Source organism: Gossypium hirsutum, chromosome A04, assembly GCF_007990345.1.
Source record: "Gossypium hirsutum isolate 1008001.06 chromosome A04, Gossypium_hirsutum_v2.1, whole genome shotgun sequence".
Taxonomy (NCBI): domain Eukaryota; kingdom Viridiplantae; phylum Streptophyta; class Magnoliopsida; order Malvales; family Malvaceae; genus Gossypium; species Gossypium hirsutum.
Window position 1 is genome coordinate 87644850 of NC_053427.1, and position 27974 is coordinate 87672823.

At 31.6% G+C, this 27974-nt stretch overlaps 3 long non-coding RNA genes and 1 other non-coding gene across 4 annotated transcripts; all 4 read right to left on the minus strand.

Annotated features, from left to right (window-relative positions):
* Positions 1–6354: 6354 nt before the first annotated feature.
* Positions 6355–7411, minus strand: LOC107940337 (uncharacterized). The gene is made up of 2 exons (XR_001695428.2): positions 6909–7411; positions 6355–6620 (listed from the first exon to the last, which is right to left on the minus strand). It is a non-coding gene; the product is annotated as an uncharacterized lncRNA (long non-coding RNA).
* A 6312-nt stretch (positions 7412–13723) lies between these two features.
* Positions 13724–14930, minus strand: LOC121228279 (uncharacterized). Its single transcript, XR_005925836.1, has 3 exons — positions 14774–14930; positions 14589–14658; positions 13724–14509 (listed from the first exon to the last, which is right to left on the minus strand). It is a non-coding gene; the product is annotated as an uncharacterized lncRNA (long non-coding RNA).
* Positions 14931–21680: 6750 nt separating this feature from the next.
* Positions 21681–21753, minus strand: TRNAK-UUU (transfer RNA lysine (anticodon UUU)). The gene has a single exon. It is a non-coding gene; the product is annotated as a tRNA-Lys (tRNA).
* A 3180-nt stretch (positions 21754–24933) lies between these two features.
* On the minus strand, positions 24934–26931 carry LOC107940334 (uncharacterized). The gene is made up of 2 exons (XR_005925837.1): positions 25891–26931; positions 24934–25458 (listed from the first exon to the last, which is right to left on the minus strand). It is a non-coding gene; the product is annotated as an uncharacterized lncRNA (long non-coding RNA).
* Positions 26932–27974: the final 1043 nt, after the last annotated feature.

The window sequence follows — 27974 nt, forward strand, 5'->3', positions numbered from 1 at the left end:
AGTTTTTACGCTCTACAAGTGAATTAATATTTTGACAAGTATATTATATAGTGTAATAAAAATATAAAAAATTAATTACATAAATAAATGTAATATTTGTCACATTTTTAACTACGGTACATTAATTTAAATAATTACCCGTATATAGGTAGCTAAAGAAATTATAAAGAGTCAGAAGACAGAAAGATTAAAGATGAAACATTAAATATAGCAGAAACGGATACTTAGTTCCACATTATATTGTAGAATAGGTGGACGTACCGGCAGTGAAGGATGCGTTTATGGGCAAGGAGATGAAGAAGCTTTTCCTCTCTATATCTAATTAAAAAACCATATAGCTAGTAAACCAACCAATCAAAAACCGTTTTTGAATACGATCTCGAATTGGTTGAAAAATAGAAGTGTTCGTCTACGGTCGTTAAGGAAATTGTTTGCTGAAATTGAAGATGAATGTAGATATATTGCTGAAAGCCTGTTTGCAGTCACTAATCATAAGAAGAATGGAATGGCAGAGAAACTTTAGTAAAGGCAAGTCAAGGAAAAACTTCTTTAAAGCTGCTTAGTGATTTGTTGCTGAAGCAGAGTGGATGATGCTGGGTTGGTCTGCTGCTTTCTGCAGCAGAGTATAAGGGGGAAGCTGTTGTTGAAGTTGTTTTTGTCTGCTAAGTAGTATTTGCTAGGCTGTTTTGTTGTATTTTTTTTTTTAAAGCTGTGATTCAACTTGTTTGGATTGTTCTCAACAATCCTTTTTGTATTTCAATCACTTTGCGAAAAAAAAAATACAAATTAACTTTCACAGTGACACATGCCTTAAAAACCTGAAATAACTTGTAAAATAGGTGGGTGCTTGAGGATATGGAGAAAGGAGACCAAAAACCAGACACTTAGCTATGTATTTTTCTTCATGGAACACCAAAATTCCAAAAAAAAAAAAGAGAAAAAAGTAAAGGGCTGAAGGATTAAAGATGAAACAATTTATATATAGCAGAGACAGATACTTAGCTGCCTTGTTGAAAAGGTTGAAGCCTCACCGGCCGAGGAACTGGGTATTGGAGTTGGATCTGATTATGTAAGAGATGAAGAAGGAGGCTGAGCTTAAAGATAAAGCCAGTACCGTTGACTAATGGCTTTTAGCTTGAGAGAGACTAAAAAATCTAAGACTTACCCTTTCCCTTCGATATCAACTTTAAAATATACCAACCAATCATCTCAGAAAAAGAAAAAAAAAAACAAAAAAGTATTTAATACGAGAATATTATTCTGCAACTGTAACACAACAAAAGCAAAAAACAGTAACACGACAAGATTGCATATCCAAACGACACACATCCTGATTCCCTCCATGAACTCAAATAATATCTGGGTACTGAAAAGATTGCATACCCAAGAATTTGCATGCTGTTTTCTAGGTATTTTCGCCATGAAAACACTATTATTCTAAAACCGCACGAGGATTTAACCCTAAAAGGTAAAAGTCAACTAGGAAAAATGACAGTCTTTCTAATATTTTAATACCCCACTTATGAAACCAAATGAAAATTCAAATTAAGCAGCTACTTTAATCAACCATATCTATGTATCAAATATATTAAAAACGCATTAATTTAATTTTTAATATTTATATTTTGTGTGAATTTAATTAGTTGATGTTAAATTTAACTATTAACTTTTTAAAAAAGATTGAATGGTTTTTTAATATAAATTATATTAATTAAAATATTAACTTTTTGAATGATATTGGCGTGATTATCTATGTGGTAGTCCATGTATATTTTATGCTAATATAAACATCACACAATTTATCGTGTATGATACGTTAACAATATTAAAAAAATTTAAAATATGTAAAATGTTCATAAAAATTCAAAAAAAATATCATGTTTAAAAGTTTAACGATTTAGTTAGTATTTCGTTAAAATACTAATTTTACTCTTTTTAAAAAGTTGATAATCAATAATTTCAACTCTCTTCAAAATCAAATTTAACTAAATAAAGAATAAAAACAAAATTTTAAAAAATTGTAAATATTTAAATCTAAATTTAATATTATACAACTCACACAAGCCTGTAAGTACAAACATCGTAGATAAAAACAAACCCAAAGAAACATGACAGCCAAATCAGATTGAAAAAAAAAAAACCAACAAGACTTTGGTGCAGCCATAAACCCTATGTTAAACCCTGAATATATAGAGAAAACTAAAAAAACTGACTGCATGCAAAAACAACTTCAAGAAGCATGTCCAAGGTCTAGCACACCACTGGAAACAGATTTGGGTTTCCAAACCCTATCCTGTACCTTGGTTTTTAAGTGAGCAAACGGTGGTGTTTTCAGCCATTCTCCTCAATGAATATACGCCCTCCACACTGGGCGGTGCCAAAGTCAAGTCCAAGCTAAGGCCTTGATGATGATTAGTACTAATAACGTTGCAACATACTTCTCCAGAGGCATGTTCACCGCTAGTACCACTACCACAGGCGGTCATTGCACCACCTCCCTCGGCGATACCAAGCAAGTTGATTTCAGTGGCTTCAGCTTCAGCTTCAGTTGCACTTCCACCATTCCCGTGCTGGTTGATGGCAGAAGCTGGTTGCTTCTCCACTTCAACCCTAAAGTGGGAATTAGAAGAACCACCTTGATGTTGCACTTTGTAAATGGTGATTCTATCACCAATTCTAAGTTCATTATGAACAACAAATTTTCTCCATCCATGGGAGAAAACTGGTTTCTTGTACCCTTGTTTACGGACAGTACAGGCAATTGGCCAAACCCTTGTGTTGCACCTAAGATGTATTGTGACGGCATGACTTCCATTAAAACTTGGCAAGGAAGACAGGGATTCTGTCGGAATGGCCAACCTCTTCTTGATATCAGTATCTGTGAGGTTCTTAGAGATTAACTTTGTGATTTGAGAGGCCATGCTGGAACTGGTTGCTGGTGTGTATTATATTGCTACATGTTTTGAAATCAGCCATGGCATTTATACAGAGACAAGGTTCCCCTTAACGGAGGTTCCGGATATGGAAACTATGTCACACTGTCAAAAGGAAACCATTTCTTTATGAGATTGGCTAATAGTATTCCAACATCCTGGCGATGAATTGACCATACTAGGATTTCGATGTTGACCTTTTCTGTTTCCCCAGCAGTCGCCTTTACGGAAAAAGTTAAAAAAAAAAATCTAATCAAGACGACGTGCATTATTCCTCTGTTGCAAGCCGACTTATGGCAAACTTATTGGTAGACTATAGTTTTGGTATGCTTTCAACCCCTTCTAGAATTCTGTTAATATTTTTAAAATTTTTATGATTTTATAAATAAAATTCTTTACTTGAAATTGAATTACAATTTGAAAAATATATTTCAAAAAATTTTTATATCATAAATATTAACTCTATTACAATTTAGACTAAACTTATTTGTAAAAGTACCAAATCAAAATCATGGGGTGTGAATACACTGAATATCGCACTCATTGCTTCCTTAAAACAGACATAAATATATAGCTTTCTTCAACATGGAATTTTTTGTTTTCTTCTGAAAGAAGTACAGAGTGAATTGAATAGCTAGGTATGCGTATATCATGCATGAACTCATCTTTGGTTTTGGCTTAAGCCGCCGTGATGGATGTAGGTGGGAGTAGACCTTTCCATGTGGTGGGTCAGCTGGCTTGACCCGAAGGCTCGCTAAAATGTGGGAGAGTTTGGACAAAAATATAGGCTCGAAAAATGAGTTTAGACAAAAAAATAAGGTTTATTTTAAAAACGGGTCAGGCCTCGAGTAAGGCATTTTTGGCCCAGCTCAGTTCGGCTCGGCTTGGCTCGAATTCACTAAAAGACAAAAAAATTTACTTTTTTAATATTATTTTCTTGTTGTTTTCTCCCTATTTTGCTATCATTTTACTATGATGTTGCTACTATTTTGTTATTATTTGAATATTGTATAAAACTATTTTATTGTTAGTTTTGTTATTATTTTAAAGACATTTGTTAATTTGTTATTATTTTAGAGACATTTGCTTGTTAAGTTGCATCTATTTTAGTGTTATTTAAGTATATATATTTTTTAAAATTTATTTTCAATTTGTTAGAAAATATTTATTTTGATGTTTTTAATATTTTTGATGTATTATATATATTTTAAAATTATATAAAAATAATATAAAAATTAATATGGGCGGGCCGAGTCGGGTCCGAATTTTAGCATTTTTATCCTGTTCAGGCTTGGGCAAAATTTTATGCCCATTTTTTGGGTCGGGCCAAGGCCTAACAAACATGCCTGAATTTTTAGTTGAGCCCGACCCGGCCCATGCACACTTTAGGTGGGAGGGTGCAAATATATTACAAGTAATCGCAACTTATTCATGATTGATTTGAAAAAAAAATCGTATCTAATTTAATAATTATCGAGTTAAATATGAGTATTTAATGCACGATTCGATTGGCTCGTGATTCTAATCGAGTTTTTCTTTTTTAGTATATTTCTATATTATTAATTTACACTTTTATTCTTATTAATTGAATTCAAGTTCGAGCTTGAATTTGAAACTTGATAAACTAGTTTAATCAAACTCGAATTTGAATAGCTCGATATGTTGAAAATTGATAAATTAGCTTAAAAATTGATGTTTGAATTGAACTTGAGATGAGAATCATACTCTAAATTTCGAGTTGAACTTCAACTCAAACTTATCATTACTCGAGTTCAACTCCACTTTAATTTTTTTCTTCGGTCAAACTATTCTGCTTAAAATCAACAGAACAGTAGTTCCAGTTAAACAATACAATTGTCACAAAAGCTATTATAACATGAAAACACAATACAATTATCACAAAAGCTATTATAACATGAAAACTAGGCATTCCAATCACCAATCAAATATTCATCACCACGCATTGAACATAACCCTACTGTTTTAGGCCAATTTCAGCCCAGTTTCATTTACAAATTAAACCCATACACATCAACCTACCCAATACCCCTAAACCCATTTACAAATTAAACTTAGCCCAGCTACCCAAACCCACTAACCCAATACATTACCCAAACCCCTTAACCCATTTTCAAACCTATACCCGAAGCCCACTAACCCACAATACCCTAAGCCCAATACCTAAACTAACCCAAACAGAAACCCTAAACCTAACAGGCGCCGAACCTACCCCCCACTTGCTTCTGCCACTGGTCACGTCTGCTACCAGCTCTGCAGCACCACCCATCCCCTGCAAGCAGCAATGAAGAGACAGAAAGCAATAGAAAACAGATTTGTAAAGGCTATAAAAGCCGTGAAAACAAATGTAAAAGGGTTCCCCCTTTGGCAGTTTAAAATCAGAAATAAAAAAAAGAGCATTCGGCAATCTTAATCAGACTTCAACAATCAGTTTACAAAAGCAAATAACACCAAACAGGATTCCATACATATCAAAGTCACAGCAGATATATCAAAAAGGGGAATCGAGGTCTACTTATTTTTCTTTTCATTTTTTTGAATCTGTATACATATATAGTCTTCATTCCATACATAAATCATATATATATTAAATAAGGAAAAAAGAGAGAAGGTGGCCGGCGCCGGTGACCGGCTCCCTGGCCGGATTCCCTTCCCCCCTCCCTTATCTCTTCTTTCTCTCTTCTTTTTTTTCTCTCTCCTCACCAAATGATTTTTTTTGTCAAATTTAGGCCTTATATAGCCCTCCAAAACGACGTCGTTTTGGGGGCTGCTCTTTAACCCTAAAACGACGTCATTTTTGCCATAGCCCGACCCGATCTGACCCGCACCGGACCAGGATCCGCGCGTTTTTGCTCTTAGGGGCTATTGCGCAATCGGTCCTTCCGCATTTTTGATATTTTAAATCAGGTTTATATTTATTTATAATTTGGCCCTGAACTTTGTCGCGCTTTTCAATTTAGTCCCTGGCCAAGCGCAACGTTTTAAAGGCTTGGGAAAATTGCTTTTTTGGCCCCCACTGTTTCACGCGTGTTCAAATTAGCCCTTTTTCTTTTTTATTTATTTTAAAATCGCCCCAAAACTTTGTTTTTGTTTCAATTTTAGTCCTTTTTTATATTTTTAAGTTTATTTTCATATTATCCTTGCTATTTTATTTATTTTTAATATTATTTATATTATTCTCATGATTATCATTTTTATTGTGGTTATTTTTATTCCTTTTATTATTTATTATTATTATATTATTACTATAGTTACTATTACTATTTCTAATATATATATTACGTACATAGTTTCCTATATTATAATATATTTATATAATATTATTAATAAGTTGTTTTTTAACATTATTAGTGTAAATAGGCCAATTTACCCGGGCCCACTAGAAACCCAAATATATAATAAATAAATAAATAAATATGTATATTAAAAACCCAACAAATATTATAACAGTCCATTAATGTCCTATCAAGCCCAAAGACCCAAAACAGTCCTTCTAGCCCAAATCTAGTGGCCCAATACTTAAAATGAACCTAAGTGGCCCAAAAGACTTCAGCAACCCTAGGTCATCCCTCCCTCATTTGCGCCGCAACCCTCTGCAGCCTCCAGCAACCACGCCAAGTCTCCGTACGCCAGCATGGCTCCCGTACACACGCCAGCACGCACCCGTACCTGCAAGAAGACAAACAAACACAACAGCAAATGAAAATAAAAGAAAATATTGTATTTTTTATCGATTTGATTTTCCTTTTTTTTTCTTCTTCGGCTATAAAGCCGAAAGTTCGATCCTTGTAATCGACACACGCAAAAAGGCAATACAAGAAAAGAGAAGACCACCTATATTCGAAGGTGATTTTTCGATTTATATTTGCGGGCGTTCCTCTTTTTTTTCTTTCGATTGTTCTTTGTTTTGTTTTTTTTTTTCTCGAAAGTAAATAAAGCGAAGAGGAGGGGACTTACCTTCGCGTATGAGCCATCGGAGACCACATCTCCTTCGCTAAAAATTGAAATCGGAGAAGGGATTTCAGGGGCCGAAATCGATAGCCTTTAGGCCAAGGTTCCAAGCGAGTGGCGCACATGCGGTTCTCCCCCGTTCGCAGTGGTGGCGGTTGGACTGCACGGATCCTTGGATTCCGCCGAGTGGAGAAGGGGGCGTATGGCTTCCTTTTGCTTTTGGTTCTAAAAGAACCAAGAATCTAAGTCTTAGGGTTTTCTTTTTAGTTTTAAGGACAGACACAAAACGGTACTGTTTAGAGTCTGTTTGGTGGCTCAAAAACAGTGTCGTTTAAGCTAAATCATCTCGACCCGACCCGATGGTTCCTATGACCAGCGTGTTTTGGGCGGTGAGGGTTTTATTGCACTATCGGTCCTTCCCCTTTTACATTGGGTGCAAATCTGCTCTTATTCGTATTGCATTTTTTAAAATTCGGCCCGGTTGTTTGCGCGTGTTTTCATTTTGGTCCATGCCTCAGTGTTGCGTTTTGGGGTCTGGATTATTTCCAGACTTGGTCCTTGCGCCTTCATACACGTTACACACCGGTCCCCTTTTTTTAATAGTTCATTGCTTCATAATTTCCCCTTTTCATTTTTATTCTATTTTAATTGGATTTCCTTCTAATTTATTTTATGGTCCATCATTTTTAAAATACATTCAACACCTTTTGATTTTCGTTATTTGCTTTTTTTGTGTTTTAAATTAATTTAATGATTTTCTTTTGTTTCTTTTTAATCGCCATCATAATGTCTCCATATTATCATACACATAGATGTATACATATTTTATGATAAAATTAATGTATTTTCATACATATAATGACTTTTGACTCTATCCTCGTATTTTAATATATATTTTTTGTTATTCAAGTATACTTTGTATATATGTTTTACATAAGATTTAAGTTATTTTATATTCACTTATATTAGTACATGTATTTGATTCATATGCATTATTAAGCATGTATATACATTATCATTTCTATACAAATTTGCATGTACCTTTTTAATTCATAGATATACATGTCAATATAATTGTTACTTTAATAGATTTTTTATTTTAAAATACTCTTTGTTTTATGACTTTTTCATTCTCTTTATGTATGTATACAAAATTATTTTTAGAAACTCCCTTTGGTAATTTTAAAGTTATTTTTGAATATTTCTTTACATTATATTTTATATAGCCTATTATTTAAATATTTTGATATGAGGATATGTGTGTTTTTTAAAACCAACTTAAAATTATATATGTATTAATTTTAATCTCATTCTTTTGTAAATTTATACGTGCATTTTTATAAATCTATCTTGGGCCTCATGCTTTTCGTCATGTATTTTTGTATCATATATTTTTGTACTATCATATATTTTGTTAACTTTCAAATAAATTCATGTTTAAAATATTTTACAAGCAATTTGATTCAAATTTACATTCTATAATATCTGTTCCAAAAAATCGTATAGCTATCTATAGCTTTCATGCAAATTTGTCAACTTATATATGGGTCCATTTATTCGTTATTATTTTAAAATCATTTTATAGCGCATTGGTTTCTAATTGCTATATTATTTTTATATCTTGTATTGGTTATTCTATAACATACGTTGAATATTATTGTGGCATGCTATCATATGTATTGTTTTGCTTGATGGTTGTTATATTATCATCTTTGTCATTGTATTATTATAGTAATTATTCTCCATGCATTTTTGTAATCGTATTACCTTTTTTGGTTAGTCCCGCTTAATTATTAGTTTATTAATGGACCATGTCTCGTACGTACCCTTTATCCCATATCATCATTTTTCATTTAGTTTGCGAAATGTGGTTCTCTTTATAAAATTCAAATCTTTATGGTTAATTTCATCTTATTTCAAATCGAATTAATACGTTTTAAGCTAGCTTTATAATCATTCAAAAGTTCTTCAAAACGAAGACGAGATTCGATGTTTGGCAATTCGCGGAATCGTGCCCTAACGTGTTGGGTTGCAATTTCGCGTTTGTTCAAAATAATCGAATATCACATCGAAATTTCACTCGCGTCTTTTAAAATTCTTCAAAACGAAGACGAGATTCGATACTTAGCAATTCGCGGAATCGTGCCCTAACGTGTCAAGTTGCAATTTTGTGTTTGTCCAAAGTAATCGAGCATCCCTTCAAAATTTCATTCATATCTTCTAAAAATTATTTAAAACGAAAGCTATATTCGGCGTTTGACAATTCCAGAATCATGCCCTATCGTGCTGGGCCGTGATTTCTCGTTTGTTCAAAACGATCGAATATTCTTTTGTATTATCACTCATGTTTTAAAAAATATATAAATACTTAAAAACGAAGATGATATTCAATGTTTGGCGATTTGAGAACCGTGTCCTACCGTGCTGGGTTGCGCTTTTTCATTGGTTCAAAACAATTGAAGATCCCTTCAGAATTTCACTCATGTTTTCTAAAATCTTTCAAAAGAAAGGCGATGTTTGATGTTTGGCTATTTGAGAATCGAGCCCTATCGTGCTGGGTTGTGCTTTTTCATTTGCCCGAAATAATTAAATATCTCCTCGAAATTTCACACGTATTTTATGATGTAAGGCAATGGTCAATGTTTGGAAATTCGAAGAATCGTACCCTACCGTGCTGGGTTTCGATTTTTCGTTGGATTAAATAGTTGAGCATCCTTCTGTAATTCTCGAATTATAAACTTTCGGACATCGAAACAAGAAAATTCTGGCAACCAACTCGGGTTACTCGAACGTTATTAGAAAAGAACCACATTTCCAAAACATTTTTATTTTAGACATAAGGAAAATATTTAATCGATTTGGTACCAATTTTGGGCGTAGTGAGGGTGCTAATCCTTCCTCATACGTAACCGACTCCCGAGCCCGTTTTATCATATTTTCGTAGACTAGAATCGTTATTCTAGTAAACCAAAACGTTTTATTAAAATAACCAAATCCTTAGGTGACCCGATCACACCAAAACAAAAGATCGGTGGCGACTCCACATTTTCATTTTCCAAAAAGTCGATTTCACCATTTTTTATTAAAATTAAAACTTTTTAATCGAGGGATGGTTTCGACAATTAGTATTTATGTTATGCATATATTACGTAAATATCCTAACACTATATTATATATGTATGTATATATTTTTCATACTCTTATATGAATGCTTTTAATACCATACTTTTATATATTATTATGTACATTTATTAGTATTATTAGTTATGTATCTTTATACTATTATAGTATATTCCTAAACATCATCATTACTATATATATGTACATATTTGCGTAGTGTACGAATAGTTTATTTATATATACTATTATAATTTCTAGTATAGGTATATATTTTTAATGTATTAGTTATATTTCTTGTACTCTTCCATGTATATTTTTATATCATCTTATATATGTTCCTAAATACTATGTTATATGTCTATATTTTAATACCGTATTAGTTATGTTTTTGTACTAACTTATGTGTACATCTTAAATACTATATTATGTATGTATTTTAAACACCTTATTTTTATATATGTCATGTACAAATTTCTAATACTTTATTATATATATATTCTTATATATTATGTGTATATATTTTAGTATTATGTTTTATATATCTATCTTTTTAATACCATATTGTATATATTTTCAATATTATATCACATAGATTTTTTTACCATATTATGTATGTCATGTATATATATACATATATGTATATTTTATGTATATATTGTTATTTTCTATCGTCATTATGAATATATTATTTTTCTTATTATATTGGTAGAACATCATTTCTTTCTTTTTTTTTGTAAATATTAATATTGTTGTTTTAATATTCTCAGTTTTAATATTTCATTATTAATTGCATCGTTGTTTTGTATTATTTACGAATTCTTATTTTAAATAATGTTTTACTCATAATTTTTAATTTCAATAAATAAGGCAATATGCCGATTTAATATTAAATCATCGATTTCATCACTATGTTGGATGAACATCAATCGGCTCGTGTTAAAACGGTATGTCCTTCTCAAAAACCAAAAAAATTAAAATCTCTCATGTTTTAATTGGATCACGATTAAATGTTACATTGAACTCGCATTTTTGAAATTTAAGATAACACGTGTTTTACAAGATACCAATTTTGGGCGTCGCGAGGGTGCTAATACCTTCCTCGCGCGTAACCGACTCCCGAACCCTATTTTTTCTCTGGATTTTCACGTAGACCTAATTTTGGCCTTCATTTTTTCAAGAATAAATTTTCTTTTCAAAAAAAGATGATTTATTAGGTGTCTGATCACAACTAGAAAAAGGATCGGTGGCGACTCCCCTTTTTAAATAAAATCGAAAGTTGGTTTTCAAATGTTTAATAAATCGCCACGATTAATACCTGTTGTCACTAATGTTTCTGCCATTTCATTGCCATGCTACTCTGCTTTTGAAAATGCTACCTCACCCACACAGGCTAGCTGCGACCAAAGTCAGCTGTCTTTGTTTAATAACCAATTACACTTGGGAGCAATGGAAAAGTATTAAAAATGATTTTTAAATTATTTACTGATCTTAACATATAAGATAAAAATAATGTCACATCAACAATGAAAATTTAAGAATGAATTTGCTTCAAATAAAAAAGTAGAGCTAAATGGAATAGAAATATAAAAGTCTAAGGACTAAAATTATTACTATGCTCTTTTTTTTAGTTGTATACATAAAACTCCAAAATAAGCTTCCACATAGTAAAAATGAAAGGGTTATTTTTCTCCTTCATTCAACGCATAATCATCAATTTATCTTCTTCTTTTTTCAATAAAAAATTATAGTACAGTGATTGGTGTGATGCATGTATTCAGCACTGATGAATGAGCTGAGAAGAGGGCTAATGGATTGGTCAAAAAGAAAAGAACCTTTAGACAATTTGTTGAACTCGTAAATAGTAGCACCCTCGCGATCAATAAGCTCGAGCTTAAATAATTCGATTATATCTCAAACTAATTTCAAATTTAAAAATTAATGTTTGAGTCAAACTTGAGTTGAGTATCCAGTTCAAATCTAACGTTTTTAATATATATTTTTATTTTATTTGTATATATTATGGAGGAGTTTAAAACGTAATCGATTACTATGAACAAATATAAACCTGATTCATCCCATCTCAACGATCAACATCTTTACTAATAACTTCTAGATGTTGAAATGTCAACTTAAATTTGTGAATTTCATTCAACTATTCAACCCTTTTGTTAATAAAAGAAAATCAACCATATTTTACTTAAAATTTTCTAACTCAATTCTAATATTCAACCAACATACACTTGTTGAAATTGATGTTTGGAAATGGATTTACGTGCGTGCCACCCACAGAATCAACAATCCAACCGCTGTACGTAGAAGCTTTTCAAAATCCTACTAGTGATTAGTTGGATTAGGCTATTAAGTTGTACTGAGATTAAATAAATCATTGAAAATTTAAAAAAAAAATTAAAAATTTGATTCAATCGTCCAAGTTCAATTGGTTTTTTCTCAATTCATCTGGCTTATACTAGTTTTCGAGTCAATCGGTTCAATGCCCTTCTCCAGATTGGTACTCCAGCCGATTTCTAGTCCAACCGATACTATTGGACGGTTTGGGATGATGTGGTTTATTGGACGGTTGTACCAAGTTAGGGCTAAGACTTTAATCAATATTCAATCTGGTACTTGAATTTTTTTGTTTCAATTCGGTATTTGAGTTTGATTTCAATATTCACTTTAGCACTTGAGCTTCTTCTTCTTTTTTTTCTTTTTTCTATTTGACACTTGAGGTTTTTTTGTCCCAATTTGGCACCTGAGTTTAACTTAAACATTCTATTTGGTACTTAATTTTTTCTTTATCTCAATTAAGTACTTATATTTTTTTATTAGAGCACATGTTTCAAACATTCATTAGAGCATATATGTTATCGTTTGGCCTATGTACCAAATTAAATCTTAAAGTCAAACTTAAATATCAAATTAACCTTAAAGCGAAAGTTAAGTATTAAATAATGCATTGATCTATTTTTTAAAATAAATCTCCCTGAAAATTTAAAAGTAAAATTTTTCTTCATGTTTTGGAAGCCATATAATGTGGATATGAAAGCCATTTACATTGACAAGTGGCCAAGTACGTGAATGTTGAAATTAAAATTTGAGATAATATAATTTTTGAACCTTGAATTGAGTAATTATGTTCATTTTAGTATCTATATGTTTTTTTTTTCATTTTGGTATTTGAATTTGATAACTAGATTCATTTTGATCCTTGAAATTGAATTTTGTCAAGATTTGATGATGTGACTGGTGTTCTTGGAACACGACTTAATTGGTAGGTTGAAACAACTGGACAAAGAACTGATCGGTATACTGGTCAAAACAAAGGGCTCAAATCAATTGATTTGAAAACTACTCGAAACCGATAAAAAAAATAGTATACAAATTAACCAATAGTTGAATAGGTTTAATAAAATTTTTTTATTTTTATGATTTTTAATTATTTATTGATTATTGTTGGTTTAGCCATTGAACTGATAAAACCAATTGGATCCAGAGTGGTCTAATCGGTTTAACCATTGGTCCAATTATTAGAATACTGTATGTGACACTCTAAAATTATATTTGTACCAAATCACCACCTAAAATTTTATATAATCTTTTTTAGTTTTCTAGTGATGATGTGGCATAATCATAGAGTAAAAGCACTTGAAAATATAAATTAGTAAAAAGTAGCAAGTAGAATTATTATATCCACATAGATCGGTGATAATTATATTCTTTAAGTAAAAACAAGTAAAATAAATAAAAAGGGTTATATAATAAAAAACTAAAACAAAGAGAGTAACAATTAAAATTTTTGGAAAAATAAATGGTGATAAACTCTAACCAAAGGTAAAATATTTGTTTGATTCATAGACTCGGGCCATGGACGAAGATGCCCCTTATTGCATGCAGGGGCCTTGCACTTGGAACATGGTTACCAAATCTAGTGCAATATTGGTTCGAAAATTGGGGAGCTAGGGTGTTGCCTCGACACAAGTGTGCCAACGAATAATGGTCCAATCGCGCATGGTATTGGGGCACCTTATCTTGAGCGCAAAGGCGTCAAGCTTAGGTCACTGAAGGACCAAGCTGCAAGGGCACTAGAGCTCGGAGCGGGAGTGTGCGGATTTAGGTGTTGAGGCATTGTGCTTGCTGCAGGAGCGTTCGTTGAGGTCCTTGATTTCGATGTTCAATTTTTTTTTTTGCTATTTTCTTCCATTGATAAATCGCTACCTCCGTAACCCACCAAATGGTAAGCATTGAATAAATAATATTTTACAAAAATATTAGCTAGCCCGTGTGGTTTAGATGGCCTCACACATACTCTTGTGGCCCAAATACCCTAAATCGTGTGTCACACACGATCTAGCACACAGCCTGTCACACGACTGTATGGTGTCGATAGCATATATAGTCTTTTGGCATTCGCCGTTTACTATTTTCTCGAATTTTTTTACACACCTTACTGATTTCTGAAGCTAACACCACATCAAGATTTCCCAAACCTAAAACCAGGATTTAAACAACTAATTTTAGTAACAAAACACTAATTCCAAGTAACTAATTCACCATTCGACCACTTACCGAACAGAAACGATAGTCCTCAAAAACCTCTAGTTCGCCAAAAGTAAGTCATGCGATTCACAAACCTCACCTGATAAATTCCCACACCAAAGAGAGTCATCAAAACGCAATTACCACTGACTAAAAATTTCTCAAATCAAATACCCAAAAACCACCTTCGCGAAATAAACAACCACCACACTTACCCAAAGAAGTAACAGAGATTCGACAACATATGAATGGAATAACACAAGAGGCAACCGTAAGGCAAAACGAGAAAGAAAAACAACAAAACTTCTAAAGCATAAAGAATGAAAAATTCAGAAACGGAGCATGAAAAAGAGGAGAGAAAAAAAAAATTTATTAAATTAAGAAAAATGAAAATAATATTCTTAAAACTAAAGCAAACTAAAACAATAAAGAATATCCAAATACAACTAAACTGAATAGTGTAGCAAGAAGTGTGCAGCAGAATGTGGAGGACTTTGGGGAAAAAAGTTTACAATTTCAAAAATAAAAATTCTTAAAAACTAACTACTTCGCCACTAATCCCACTATCATATACCTTATCCTTATTAGATTTTTCTTAGAATTTAAAATAAATAAAAAATTCAATTTGCACACACGAGGATTCAAATATCAAATGCTGAAGTCTTATTATTGAACCAACATACTCACTCTTGTCATTAGCTGAACAAAAATAACATATATCTCTAATATCATAGGCCAAAGGTTGGACAAAATTTAACAAAAATGCAATAGAAAGAGTTTAAACTCAAAACCTCTCACACAAAAGCACAACACTTAACCATTAAATCAGATAAACTCATTTTGTATAATTTTCACAATCTTAATTCAAAATCAGGACATAACCACTCTTAATTTCACTAACTCAATTTTTTCCAACCCGATTTTCAAGACGTGACACACGTAAACTCATAATATACTTTAAACACCTAATGATGTTCGATCATAGAGATGTAGACTTAAATCAACACGTGGCATATATTAAGCTGAGGGATTAGAGTAAAATTTTAATTTTCTAAAGGGTGAAAGTAAAAAAATTATCTAAAAATTTGAAAATTAAACCATAAATTTAATAATTTTCAATGACTTAACTTTTTCTTTTCACACATATTTTATAGTAATAAAAAATAATGATGATGACACCATTAATGTCCACCACCGAAAAAGAAAAGAAAAATAGCAAATATATTATTGTACAAATCAACGACTTACTTCTTTGCACCTTGATTAGAAAAAATATGGAAGCTTTACCTTTTTCTCTTCTTTTACGTGGATCACAATGGCTTACAAGCAATATTTTTGGAACGGAATTGGTAGTTAAACCGATGATGTCACCGGTACATTGGTACGATGAATTCAATAAAAATTAATTAATTAAATTTTTAAAATATTAAAAAATATTAATTTAATCGATTTATATCAATTTTTCGTTCAATTAGATGAATATTATTCATTGAACTAATACTCCGATTATTTCCGTTTCAATCTATCCAGCTGACTATTTACACATCATTACTTAATTCATACAAGTAGGCAACCCATCCAAGAAATAAGAATAAAATTATGATTATGGCCAGAGTTTATAGCAGTGGTATCTTATATATGCTGTTCTGCATAAGGCCTTTTTAGGTGTCTATTTCTTCCTTAGTAACTTTTTTCTTTTGGAGGTTTTATTATGAATATAATAAACTTTAGAAAAAAAAGTGTATTCAATTGTGTGCTTTAAATTTATTTTTTCATCGAAATCCTTAAGTTACTAAGTTTGATGTGACAAGCAATGTTTAACGTTGAGGGTTTAATTAATCATTAAATCTTATTTTTTTAAAAATATTAAAAAATATTAAATAATATAAATTAGGCTAAACACCAACTACTAACATAGTAAGAACTTCAAAAAATTATTAAAAAAAAAGGTACAATAAAAACCCAATCATAACACCCAACCAAGCATACAAAAACCGAACACCTTCAAACAGTCTAAAACATCTATAAAACAACCTTCCTTTCCCACTCCACTTATCACCAAGACCTAACAGAGAGTCCCTATACCATTGGGCGGCTAAGAACCTGTGCCAGCATGCATAAAACTCGGCGTCGAATTTGCAGCAACTTGAACGTTGTAAGACCACCCTTCCATCCAAAAGGAGCACTTGAATAAAGAGACTCCTACAAATTAAAAGATAATTCCATTGAAACAACTCAATCGAAACCTTACCAACCAACAGACCTCGTTAGCCCAACTAGCAAACTGCACCACTTATCAACAAAACACCCGATTAAGCGTAAAAAAACAACTTCATACTCTTTAGCTTCAACCCACATAAGGAACAAGTTTGCACTCGCAAAATCAATCAACCCAAATATCAAATCAAAGCAAGCTTCGATGGCCTGAGCAAAATAAACAAAGAACGCCCCAGGCTCCAACCCATGAAACAATGGCATGCCCATTAAATCTGGACTCCATCAACTTCTGACTCGTCCATCTGCCAAGTAAATTCCCCTCCTTCAGCTCAATCATCCATAGCCAAATCAAATTGCTTCCTCATAATCCAAGTCATAGTTCTTCAACTCCCCTCACGCAAATCTACTTCTGAATCACAAATAGATTGAATTTTCATCAAATGGCTAATAATTTCTCCCTCCTCGCCCTCATCATCCACTACTGGCCCTACTTGCTTCCTTAAGTTCCAAGTAGCAATTACTTCTTCTAAAGCTTCAAAATCAACTGACTCCTTGATAATTAAGTTGTTTCTATTTCTGTAATCACCATCCGAGATGGAGCAATTCACTATCTTGCCATCCCTATTTCCATTTGATGACTTTCATCAATTCTTTGCAACTGTTCCAAAAATAATTTCAATACTTCCTCTAAATAATGAGATCTCAATTTCAGTATCGTTGTCTACTCTAAGGAACTTCCCCCAGTGGCACGCAATGCTTCGGAAGGTCCTTTGCTCCCAATTTGAGTCTACCAAAGATTGAAACTAGTCATTGTCCTTGAACAAAAACAAGATCGAACGTCCAGAAAGCTTAAAAATATTCACCCCATCAATTCCTTCTGATAGAAGTTTTCCTTTAAAGTATACGAGGACGACCCATCTTCAATCCAAGCAATAGCACAGTGTTCCAGCCAACTAAGTTTATTCGCATCGACAACACCTTGCACAACGACATTTTTATTCTTAAAACAAAAATCCAAATGAAAATCTTGAAATTCAATATGAATTTATTGATGTGGCATTAAACTATTGAAAAGAAATAATATCCCTTCGTACAATCCTTTCTTATAGATCCATTAAGGGATAGATGCTAATCACGAGTTTTGAAACTACTATATTTTTCAGGAATATTTACTCACAAAATTTAAACTTAATGAATTAGTTTTGACAATCCAATTAAACCTCTTATATATATATATATATGTGCTCTACAACCCGCTGTAGTATAAGTATTTTAAAAAATATTATTCTATTATTTACTTATTTATTATTATAAATTAAATATTATAAAAATAACAGATTATTATAACATTGAGGGGAAAAATAAGAATCCCCCGAAATGAAAACATATATATATTGAAAAATTTCATCTTTATTCCTTTTTACTGTGGCTTAATTTCAAGCATCTAGCATGGTTGTTGTTGTACTATGTTAGTGTAGGGAGTTGCGAATTTAGGGGTGCTGGACTCTCGAAATGCAAAATTATTATTTAAGTCTTTAAATTTTTTAAAAAATTTTAAATTAGTAAAGATAAAATTGTACTTTAATCCCTTAAAATTATAAAAATTTGATTTAATCTTTTAAAAATTATAAAAATATAGACTATAAAAAATTAAAATTTCATTCAGCCCCCTAAAAAATTATTCTGACTTCGCTCCTGAGTCCAGGCTTGAGTTTGCATATAAAAACTATGAATTAAATAAAAATAAAAATAAATTAATATTAAAACACTTTTTACCAATTTAATTCATGAAACTGGTGCTTGAAAATATTTTACCCAATCTCGTGGAGAAGAACGTGAAATATTCAAGCAATAAAATAATTTAAAGGGACCCCAGTATTTGACCCTAATATTGAACAGACCCTTGCCATTAATCTGTCCATGAATCCACATAAAGAGTCAATTATTATAAAATGGAATCTTATACGTACCTTACCTAAACAGTGTCATCAATTTGCTTGGAGTTGGTGGGAAAATGACAAAAGTAGAGATACCTTCTCTTTGTTTCACATTAAATTATCTTCTGTGCTATTTTGGGACTACCACAATTACAAATTATTGCTAAAAGACAAGCAGCTTGTTTAAACCATTTCGGGAACCCAAATTTATTATTATTATTTATTTCTATTTACTGTACATATTTAGGTTTTATAATTTTTTTTAACAATCTCGTTTTTAAAGTTTAAACTTACATTTGTTTTTAGAAATACAGTGTGTCGTACCCCTAAAAAATGCATATTATATTTCGACATGCCATGTTTTATGGAAAACCAAAAATATCAAAAGATAAAATCTAAAATAACTAAGCTTCTTTTTTTTTACAAAATCCATCTAAGCTAGGGTTGTCCCAGGGTCGCGTAGCCCACCCAACCCAATAGTCCCAGATCGAATTTGATTTAAATAGTAAAAAATTAAATTAAATTTTAGTTATAATATGTGTGCTTAATTTTTTTATTAATATTTAAACTGTGAAATGAGCTTTTTGACCAAACTAAGCAGGGTTGATCCGAAAACAGGCTTAGAGGTTTGAAAATTTTGCTGCTATTGTTTGAATAATGTCGTTCAAATGAAATAGTTTAAGTGAATTTAAGATGAGTTTAATTAAATAGCACCATCTGTGTTTAGCTTAATCCAACCCAACAAATTTTCCTAAGGGCATGGGCGAAGTTAGAAAGAGGCTTGCAGCCCCGAATCCTCTAAAATTTATTAAATTATGTTTTAGCTCTTATATTATATTTATAAATGTGATAACTTTTTTAAATTTAATTTCCTTCTATAGAATTTATGTATTGTTATTTTAAATCCCATCCATTTAATTAGCTTAATAAAATCAATTACATTTTGAATTAACTATAAATTTACATTCTATTAAATCTCTATCCAAAACTATTTTCATTAATATGGTACTAATACAAATTTTGCATTTTATTTTTTTTAATGCACGTAACTTTTGCTTTTGTCTTGTAATATAAATAATTATAGGCCTATTTTAATTACTTTATGTTAGGATCGACGTGATTAAGCAACAAGTAAAAAAAATAGCGGAATAAATTGAGAAATTGAACAAACAAATTTAATGTGGAAAAACTCTTTCAAAGAGGATAAAAAAACTAAGGGTAAAGATAATTTTACTATAATGGCAAAAGAACGAAGAGTACAAAAGATGGAGATAAAAAAAAATAAGTCCAAAAACTCGAAAACAAAAAACGCTCAAAACGTAAACACAAAATTCTCTAATGTGTTATGAGTTCTAATCTCTAATGAGTTCTAGTCACACAACTCTAACACTTTACTCAATAATTTTGATTTTTTCATAATTATTTTACAATTTAATTTAGAATTTGTGGTTATCTTTTATCTCGATTTTTAGAAGTACTTTTCATACGGTTTTTCTTCTTTTGATTTCAAAAGTTGGAATTTGATACTAATCTTTACGCCATCTTTGTGCTTGGATGACTAGGGAACATGTTGTAACTTCACACAAACATCTTTGCGGTTGGAAACATGTGTTAAAGAATATGAAAATCTTATCCTTTTTCTATGCACCGTGGGATCCTCCAACTTCGGGGTCGATCCACAAGCCTTCTAACCTTCGTTGTGACTCGACCAATTCCACTATTGGAATCCAAAGAATGCAAATCAACCACAAATTTCACCGACGACCGAGTTAAAGAATGTCTCTAGCTTTTGAAACCCGTTAACGCAATTAAAATTTTTCTCTTCTAGAAAGGAATAAACACACAGTGATGTTGTGTTAACCAAGAAAGGAATCAGAACATTACCTTGATTGCCAATCTTAATTAGTGGATGCATTAAAACAAATTGTATCCATTAAAAAATGGAAACAACAATTAGTGGATGATTATATACACGTAACCTATCTTAGTTACTTTACTCAATACTTTTAACTCCTATAAGATTTTTAAAAATTAATCAACATTTTTTATAATATTAATATACTAAAAATGTTAACATTTAAATTTAGTATTTTTATACCTTTTCTTATCCAACCAATCTTTAAAAAAATCTCAAAATTAAGTTACAACCTCAACTAACGCCCCTTTACCAGGAGCAGATTTAAGGGGGCTGGCAGGACCCGGCTCCCCTAAAATGTAAAATTTTTATTTAGCCCCTTAAATTTTTTTAAAAAATTTTAAATTAGTAAAGTTAAAATTGCACTTTGGTCCTCCCTAAAATTATACAAATTCGATTTAATCCTTTAAAAATATAAAGATATAGACTATAAAAAATTAAAATTTTATTCGTCCCCCTAAAAATTTATTCTGGCTTCACCCCTCTGGCCTTTACAATATTTTTTACTTCCACCTACCTGGGCTTTTATTACTTATAGTGAGTGTTGAATTAAAAATTTTATAATAATTTGTTTTATTTTAATAACATAAAAACCAAAAAAAACACAGACACAAATATATCACATAAAATAATGTGAGCACAACACGAATTTAAAATATATTAGAATGAGCAAGAAAATATAATATTTTAGCAAAAAAAAATGATCCCTAACCAAATAAAAACTACAATTTCTATTTGTTATTAAAAAAGAATTTCAGTAACTTTTTTTCCATCTCATTAGCACATAATTTTGATAATTTTTTCTCTTAATCTTGAACTCTGAACCCCGAACCATGAACCTTGACTCTAAACCCTGAATTTAGAGTTCGATGTTTGGGATTAAGGGTTTAGTGTTTAGAATTTTAGGGTCTATGATTTATGAGTCAAAGTTTAGGGTTTGAGGTTCAATGTCCAACTTTAGGGTTTAATATTGGGACTTGAACTTTAGGGTTTTCAGACTAACTTTGACAAAAAAAAATTCAAACCCCAATGTGAAAAAATTTACCAAAATGACGCCGTATGTGGGAATCAAACCCACGACCGCATGGTTAAAAGCCACACGCTCTACCGGCTGAGCTAAGACGGCTATTCAATAGACTTGCAGTCTGGTTGCTTGCAATTTTAGCAATTAGATATATATTAATACTCTCTTCTATATCACATATTTGTTTAAAATTTTTTGAAATTTGATAAGTGAGAATAAAGGTTGATCATTTATCGTTGCCATTGACATTCTAATTAATGCGAAACATGTTATTTAGATTTCCCCATCGATGTAAAATACACACATCGTTGACTTTGATGATTACATACATACATACATACAAAATGATGATGAAGAAGAAGAAGCAGCTTGTTTAAACCATTTGGGCGACCCCAAGTTGTGATTTTGATATTTATTGAGAAAAGAAAGTGATTTTTTATGCTAAAAATGGAAGGGGATTGTACTTGCTTTTAGGCGGGAACACATCATAAAGACAATGAGGATTCATTTGAGCGTAATAATTTCATATTGATCGAAGGCATAATAGAATGGGTCCCATGGTGCACATCATTCACGACATGATGCCGATCTTGTTAATAATAACTTGCCACGTCATGCTAGCTGACAAGAAGGCTTATTTTATAAATACCCTTCCAATGATGAAGAAAGGATCGACCTTTTGAGCTTTTAAAGTTACTCTAAGCTATTACCTTCTCTGTCAACTAACAGCCTATCCTCTTATTTTTTCGGCTCTCTCCCACTTTTGGTGAACCGACCACCACAACAACCCCACTTACTCTCCTCACTTGTTGTACAATGTATCAATAATTTATGTGTTTCTAATTTTAGTCCTTCAACTTGCTTATTAGTCCCCAATCAAGATCATACATACCCAATTGGAACTAAAAAAAAGACATAATAAAACCAATATCAATAGGTTAAAATGACATAAAAATACACTTCTAATAAACTAGATTCAACTAAGATCAATTGGTCTAATATTCCCTAACTAATATCTCTAACATTCCTGACATTTTTCGACAAGCGAATAATGTCAATTCAAATTGATACGTGTTTAATATTTTTAAAATAAATAAAATAGAACTATTAATATTAGTAGAGAAAGTAATTGGGTATAGTAGAGAAGAAAAAAACTTTTGAATTAGGAAAATTAACCTAAGGAGTTGACCCAATCAGAATTCATGAAATTGGTGGTTGAAATTTCTTGACCCAATCTGGTGAGACATTTAAGTACGCTATTACTTAAAAAGGGACACCTGTATGATTGAACAAAAAATGGAGGGACCCTTGCCATTAATTTGTCCATGAATCCACCTAAAGAGTGATAATGGAGTTGGTGGAAAAATGTTAAAACATTCCCTTTGTTTAACTTTAAATAATTGTCTTCTCTGCTATTTTTGGAATTAGAAATTACGGCTGAAAGTGAAGCAGCTTGTATAAACCATTTGAGGGACCCAATTTGTGATTTTGATATTTATTGAAAAAAGATGATTTTTTTTATGTCATAATTGTACATAGTTGCATATGTATATAAGTATGTTTGACTAGAATTATCTTCTTATTTAATTAATTACTAAAAAATGTATTTCTTTCTTAAATTTTGTTAGGTATATATATACATATGAATCTGGTTGAGAAGAATGCTAAATGGGTTGTAAAAATAGGTGCTTCCAAACATTTTTTTGTCAACAAAAAAATGTTTACCGAGTTTGAAAGTGTAGCTGAAGGTAAATAAGTCTATATGGGTAATTCTAACAATTCAGAAGTACTTGATAAAAAAAATCTTACTTAAATTTACTTCTGGCAAAATATTAGCATTTATTAATGTTCTTTATGCACTTCTCCTGCGTAAAAATTTGATCAGTGGTGGATTACTGATTAGGCAGACATTAAATTAGTCTTTGAATCCGATAAACTGGTATTTTCCCGTAATGGAGATTATGTTAAGAAAGGTTATCTGAATGGATGTTTATTTGTGATTTAGACTATGTTTAATGATAATCACAAAGTCACCATTTTTTGCTTAAATTGTTGAATTCCTTGATATGTGACATGCTAGATTAGGTTACGTGAATATTTATTCTCTAAAAGAGCTCATAAAATTAATTTACTCCTTAATCTAGATAGTAGCTTTAATAAATGTGAAATTTGTATTGAAGCCAAGCATGCTAAACCTTCCTTAAAAACTCTTATAGATAGGAAGACTAAACTTTTAAAGTTAGTTCATACTGATCTAGCAGACTTTAAAAGCATAGAAAGTAAAACCAATTGGATCCAAATCTAGTGGTCTGATCGGTTTAACCACTGGTCCAATTGTTAGAATACTGTATGCGACACTCTAAGAGTACGTTTGGCTCACTGTAATGGAATAGAGCTGCAATTGAATAGAGCTGTAATGGAATAAAGCTGTAATGGAATAGAGTTGTAATCAGTAATTCAACTGTTTGGTTGAATGGAATGGAATAGAACTGTAATAGTATTCTTGTGTTTGGTTGAATGGAATGATGTTGTAATAGAATAAGAAAAAAAACTAAAATGACCAGAATACCCTTAGCAGAATTTTTTGACCAGAATACCCTTAGCAGAATTTTTGTTAGGTAGATGATTATTGTTATTATTATTAAATTTTAATAAGATTATTATTAAAAATAATTTAATAAAAATAATAAATAATTTAATCATATTTTAACATAATTATTACTAAATATAATTTAACAAAATAATATATAATTTAATAAAATTCTTAATATAATTATTATTATATGAATTAAAAAATCATAATATATAATACTATAAAAATAATATATAATCTACTTTATTATTTTTAAACTGCATTACATAATGTGCTAAAATATCATTAGTGAAACAAATAATTTGATTATTCTACAATAAAAAATAAAATATAAGAAGTAATAAATAACTTGATAATTATATTTCACATCCGAACATAATATTCATATGTTCTTGGGAATGTTTCTCGAATAATTTTCAAGATTGGAATACTACAATATTTTTTTCTCTAGAAGTCGTTAATGAGATAATACAATATTTTTTCTCTAGAAATCATTCAGTATAAGATTGGAATACTACAATTTTTTCTCTAAAAATCACCATTGTAAAAGGACATGATTGAATGTGCAAAGGTTTTGCAATCCATCCCTAGGTTAAAGTAATGCGTTAATGAGATAACTTGATATCCTTAAATATTCTATTCAATTTCCCATAGTTCTCATATTTAATTCAACCACAAAAAAAAGGGGAAAAAAAAAGAGAAACTGTATATAAATAAGACAACAAATGAGTGTACGATAGGAGCTGGTATTTACATTGAAAAAATTACAAAATAACATCATCAGTTTGCCCCAAAATGTGATTCTACCCAGATTCGCCCCTCATCACTCTAATCAATAGAACATTTTAATAGCATCCAAAAGATGAATAAAAAAAAGGCTGCCAAGACAAAAAAGGCATTGTAATAAGCAACCAAAACAACTGTTGAAAATGCTTCTTGTCATTTGTAACACGAGCAGTAACAAGGAAAAATCAACCGACTTGAATAAGATGAAGCAAATTGGCATTGATGAGATATTACTTCTCATGTGCCAACATTGGGAGTTGGAGTTGATATAGGAGCACCAAGTGAATTCTCCATTGGTCACATGCTGAGCATTTATCCAATTTCACACTGTTTTCCAAGGTGCAAAACTTGCAGGACCAAAATTTGTACTTGGTACCAATGTCTCTGGGCCTTTCCATGCAGCAAAGCTTGCATATTGGGGCTAATGGCTGCAATGTTTTCACATCAATGATATGCAAAGTAAGTTTCCAAGAGGGGACATTAAAATATATATATATTTCTCCAGTTCAGGAGGCAAACAAGTAACACAAAGCATCTCTCACTGTAAAAAAAAAAAAAAAAGCAAACATGGTCCATACCAATATTAATATATCATGGCCTGTGGAGCTCAAAAAGCACAAATTCATGATTATTAAGAACAATCAAAGCGAAAAATATGTGGGCCAAATACCATACAGGATAAGGATATACAACTCAAAAACAGGACCAAGCATGCCAGCGTGAACATTATCAATATAAATATCAAAATGTTTTAGCACATAAAATACAATATAAAATATGAACATATGTGTTAAACAACATGATATCCCTTTATAAGCAAAGTATTTGAATGAAATGATATTGGTGCATGAAACACTTACTGGATTCAATAAAGTGCATGATTGGCACTCCTACACTGCAGTTACTCCTTAATTTTCTGGAGAATCATCATTAAGCATGGGGGCAGCAGAAATGACATTTGAACTAGATTGGTGAGGTATAAGGTTATTGGATTTACAACTTCGTTTAGGAGATTTGGCACCTTCATTGATAGAAGATCTAGATACAGGAGGGGTAGTTAAATCCACAAAGCTAGATTCCGGTTTATCTTGCCCATGGCTTTGTTTAAGAGAGGTTCCACCAAAAGCATGTCTGCTGGAAACATCATTGATACTCAATCTCTCTCCTCCTTGATCCAAGTCCAAATGATCCTGCAGAGTATCAGCATAGCTTTCTTCATCCCCAGTAATGTCAGAGCAATGGGAACCACACCAGATATCATCCTGCAATCTCCTTTCAGCAGCCATTGCAACTGCTTGTATAGGACTAAGCGCATCCCTAATGGTGCTGTCACCACCAAGACATTAAAACCAGCATGTGCTACTTAAATATAGATTCTCCAAATTATCTTCATATATCAAGATCTTTAGGATACCTAAGATAAAAATAAAGGCGCATTTCTTAAAACCTTAACTAACCCCTATTTAATTGTAATAATTCCAGAAACATAAGTAAATAGACAACAATGAGGAAACATGCAGAAAGAGCACTGATTGAGCAAAGATCAGTCCAATTTTCCAAGTAAGACATGCATCCCAAATGGATTAAAACTAACATAGGGCTCAAATACATTGTAACCAATAATCAAATTATTCAACTAACATAAGCTCTCCCTTTTCCGCATAGATAATGTTTAATCGTGAATCCATATATAGGCACATCCTGAGAACCTCCAGTGACAACTAATAATGCTTTCTTAATGATTTGATCCTCACATGCCAGAATCTTTTATTTGATGGGCTTATATGGTTCTAACATAATAGCACGATCTTAAACAAGTCTTAACAGGAAAATTAGTAATATAGACATGAACCATCCATGAAACAGCATTTGGCACTGGAAAATGATGATTAGGGACTATCTAAAAGAATGGAAATGGACCTTTCTAAGCTCATCCCAGAGCTTGTAAAAACTAGCATTATGAGGACCATGAGCATTATGGCAAAGCTCGTGAAGCATTGTATCAAGAACTTGATCGAAGGGATGAAAATCCCAATCCCGGTTCGGTCTTCGTAGCCTTAACTTCACGTGGATGCCAGCTCCCACATTCAGCCCAAGCAAAGCTGGATTATTCGGACTATCAATATGAAAAAAAAAATCAAAACTAAATTCAGTATAATTTTTTAAAGTCAAGCCAAAGTAACTCCTAATATGATAACTCAAAGCATGCAAACACTTCACAATTCTTTCAATGCATTATTTGCCTTCGGCATCATGCTTCAGCATTGATAAAACACATCTCAATGCCATAAAAGAAAAGCGCTTGAATTTCAGTAGTATAACCGTAAATACCTATTCTTCCATCAATCATAATTGAAGAAAAAGAATTCAGCACAATTGAAGAAAAAAATCATTCTCTTTAACAGAATAAAAGATACAAAAATGAATAAAATTGATCAAAATACCAGAATTCTGAGAGGAGCTTGACCCTCCATTTATGCTTACGCATAATGGGTTGAACTTGTTTGGCTATTTTCTCTAAGATTTTTTTTGGCTTCTTCTTATCCAGGTTTCCTCTTCAATGTTTTAATTTCCCAGACCTTGTGCAAATCCCCCAAATTCATTTTCCTTTTTCAGATAATTTTGGGAAATATCAAAACCCTAATTCAAATTCCTGAAAGGTTAAAACTTTAGGGATGAATATGGTTAAGAAGGCTGGAAGGAAATGGGAAAAAGAATGAAAAAGAGAAAAGGCTCCAGATGTGAGGAAGGGAGAAGGGTAAAATTGCAACTGAGACACTCTGAATGGCTATTCTGTGGGTAAGGCACCGAATGCTATTCAGCCTGTTTAGTGGGAATAGAAGCTGAATTGGTTTGGTGGTGGGCCCATTGAATTGGGCTGTAATCTATTCTTATTACACCCAACCAAACATAATGTAAAATTATATTTGTACCAAATCACCAT